This window comes from Camelina sativa, chromosome 10 (genome assembly GCF_030686135.1).
Source record: "Camelina sativa cultivar CO46 ecotype springtype chromosome 10, ASM3068613v1".
Taxonomy (NCBI): Eukaryota; Viridiplantae; Streptophyta; class Magnoliopsida; order Brassicales; family Brassicaceae; genus Camelina; species Camelina sativa.
This window is the reverse complement of record NC_141889.1, coordinates 15,877,061-15,880,927: the sequence shown is the minus strand read 5'-3', so window position 1 is coordinate 15,880,927 and position 3,867 is coordinate 15,877,061. Positions and strand designations below refer to the sequence as shown.

At 35.4% G+C, this 3,867-nt stretch overlaps 1 pseudogene; it reads right to left on the bottom strand.

Moving 5' to 3' along the window:
- Positions 1-444: 444 nt before the first annotated feature.
- On the bottom strand, positions 445-1,000 carry LOC104719151 (protein RALF-like 30 pseudogene; annotated as a pseudogene).
- Between the last annotated feature and the right edge of the window lie 2,867 nt (positions 1,001-3,867).

The following is a 3,867-nucleotide window of genomic DNA, read 5'->3' as shown; positions in this document are numbered from 1 at the left end:
TATATCTTCTACTTCTTTTAGTATACATGTAAAACGTGGAAACTATATTCTGAATTGATGTAGAATAAAGAAAAATGTAGAATTCATATTCTTAATCCATGTAGAACATAAAAAATTCACGTTTCTGAAGTTTTTAGATCAAATTTCCGTTTTAACTTCGTAAAACATGTACAAACTGTAGAATAAATAATCTAAATGTTTCAGAACTTGAAAAAAAATCGTAGAAAATCATTTCTGAACAACTTAGACCAGAAATCATCAATTTACAACCTGATTTTTGACACCCAAAATTTTTTTTTCTCAAAATTTTTTACACAGTTGTGTACGAACATGAGTTTTCTATTTGTTTTTTTGGTTTAAACTTCTAAAAACTTCACTATATCTATTAGTAGGGGTATTTTCGTCACAAATGATAATCTTCAAAAAAAAGTGTAGATGGACAAATGTTTGAAAAAACTTTCTTTATTTCTATTTTTCCCAAAAAAAAAAACATATTTTTTCTTAATTATATACTAAATTAAATTTACAAATCAAAAAAATTAGGTTTTTTACAAGAAGATATATGAGTAGAAGCTGGTACATATATACATAGAAGTTTATATTTTGTACCAAGTTATTTCTATAACTAAAAGAAATTATAAGTATCTATATAACAGAATGAGACATTTATCATGCGGATATATCACCATGATCATGTTGCGCGGTCGCACCGGGTACTTTTGGAGCATCCAGCTTTATGCTCATTAGCTCGCTCCCTAGGTTTCTCGACGGATCCTGGGGACTGGCATCCTGCTGGTGGATTAGGACGCAAACACGGATTAAGAACTCCTGGATCTAAATATTACGGCCAGCTAACGTTGGCTCCATGATCACAAAAATACTTATTAACATCAAACATATCACACAAGCCTTCATCTTTTCTTGATACTTTTATTTTATTCTTTTATACAGTTTATATGTTTTTAAGAACTAGAAAGTAAAGAATTCTTATAAAATATGAGTAAGTGCTTCTAGCTTTATGTGTACTAAAGGAAAAGTAGATTAATATAGAACTTTTAAACACCACACAAACTAAAAATTTAGCAATTTCTTGAAAAATGTTTAATTTGGAACCACTAATTTGAGAGGTACATTTTTGTTGTCTAATTTAGTAATACCTATATTTAAATCCATTTTTTCCCAAACAATAAGTCGAAGAAAAATATAGTTAAAAAAGAAAAAGAAGAGAAAATTAAGACTTCCATAATATGTCTGGTGTATTACGCGTATCAATATGGATGCTCCAAAATAGTCAATATTACTTAAATGTTTCTAATTTATCCACCACCTACTTGGACCACAGTCAATATTGTGTATTGACATCGATATTTTATAATTAGGTGAATTTCTTAGAAAAGACAGATTTCTATATAGACTTTTGTATTCAATAATTTTCTTTTTATCAATAACTAAATATTAGATCAAATGAACTAACTAAAAAAACACTGTCTATAAACATTATATATTGTTATTGAACACTTAGGAAGTATTTTAGTTAAGTGGTTACAACACCATCTCTACGACCGATTCCACCGAAGTTTAACTAACTCCACTAAATCACGCTATTCCACGTAATAAATATTGGTTATGAATTGGGCATTATCGATTCAATAATAATAATATATATATATATATATATATATATATATGTTGAACACAAACAATAAGGGGGAATTTATCAGCTTTAATATTAGCTCATTTAGAGATACAAAAAAACAGAAAAATCTGTGAAACTTTCTTTAAGCTGCTCAGTCTTCATCCGAACAATTTCCTATTTGATCACTTTCGAATCAAGTATTTCAACACATTTTCATGCTTTTCCTTACCACTTACCGTATATAACGATCTAGAAAAGTGATATGTTACGGTTTTGACTCACTTTGACCCCGTTTATTTGATAGTTTTGTAGTTGTTTGAGTCCTTTTCAGGTTATAATAAGAGGCTAGGAAGCTAAAAGCAAGGATTGGAACAGCAGAAGCAATCGGAGCAGCAAGGAGTTGAATTGGAGCAGAAAAGCTGATTTTAGACCCAGGAGCACATGCTCCCGATTTTCGAGCACATGCTCCCAACTCTACGGTTTCATGACGACACGTGGAAAGCATCTAGGCGCCGATTCCCTGCCTAATTCCCCTTATTTTAGGCGATCCTTTGTGAGAGAAAGAGGGCTGAGATCGCTTTTTAATAGAGAGATTTGAATTTGGAATCTTTCATTATTTTTCTCTACTTGTATGCTATTTAACCTAGGGTTTTTAGGAGAGATAGAGATACCTTTTTCTTTTGGTTTTTGAGCGACGCTTTTGTGAGAGGGAGAAGAACGGCTACCTCGTGAAGCATATTCTGAACCCTTGTGATTTTTATATTTTTATGCTATTGAATTTCTCATCTATGTTGGTTATTCATTTCTCTATGTCTGAGTAGTTTTCTTTGCTAGATTAGGGGTTTCAAAAGGGGTTTCATGGGTTAGCAACATAACACAAATAGGGCTTTATATAATCGATTGTCTTCACTATTGTTAGACTTAATGCTTAGGTTGATTTGATCACCCAATCTATGATTCTAGGTTTATCTATTCATCAAAAGTGTAATAGGTTGCTAGAAAAGACATTAGTGGGCAAATTATCCTAGACCTGCGAAAGTTGATGTGTAGGTGATTTGTGAACTTATCATTCCTGTTCTTTAATGCTTGTATGCGATTCTGGGCTCAAACGACAATTTAGGGTTTATGGACCGTCGAGCATGTGCTCCGGATGTCTGAGCACGTGCTCCGCGTTTCCGCACAGAATCGATCAGATAGAGTTATTGATACCACGACAGTGGATCAGTTTATATTTATGTTTAAGTTCTAGACTGGTACTTAATCTATGCCCTGAATAGTTGTTTAGTTGCTATCTCTGAAATTCCCGAGAATTACCCCTGATCTAGTGTTTTGCTTATTGCCTTTTTATACCGTTTTAATCGCGTTACTGTTACCAAACAAACCCAACTTTGAATTGTCTTAGCTTGAAATTGAACCAATAGAACCATAGAGTAAAACTTGGTCTTCGTGGGATTCGACCCCTAAGTACTACTTCTTTGCTGTGCACTTGCAGTAGGAAAATAGGGTTTAAAACTCTGTGTATCAAGTTTTTGGCGCCGTTGCTGGGGACCAAATTTTTACCTTTGGTTTTCGGCGAAATTACTAGACTAAGACCTTACTGATTTGTCTTTCTGCTTCTTCTTTGCGTGTGTTTCAGGTGCATGTCAAGAAGATCTACAAGAAGAAACAACACCGAAGAACTAGTTGCTTTGTCAGCCGCAGAGCTCTCTTTGGCAGAAAGAACAAACCGCAAGAACAGAAAGTTTCAATCCGTCAACATGGGTGACAACAGAAACAATGAGGATATGGCTGCCGAGTTGTAGCAACTTCGACAACAGTTGGGGCAGTTGCTCTGTGCTCAACACGAAAGAGCCGCGCCGCCACAACCGTCCATTGGGGACAAGGACAACCCGCATGTGTTCTACACCAACCGAGCGGCGATTGTTCCTCCCACCATCCAGAGACAAGATTTTGAGATCAAGCCACAAATGATCTCTCTAGTGAAGCAGCACCTATTTCACGGTCTCCCAGCTGAGATTCCGATGGACCACATCGAGAATTTTGAGGAGATATGTAGCACCACTGGTTCAAATGGGATACCGCCAGACTTTCTGAAGTGCAAGCTCTTTCCTTTCTCTCTTGCGGATAGAGCTTCACGATGGCTGAAGTCATTGCCACATGGGTCTCTGACATCATGGGAACAGTGTAGATCGGCGTTTCTGGACCATTTCTACACCAAGGCTAAGACCGCT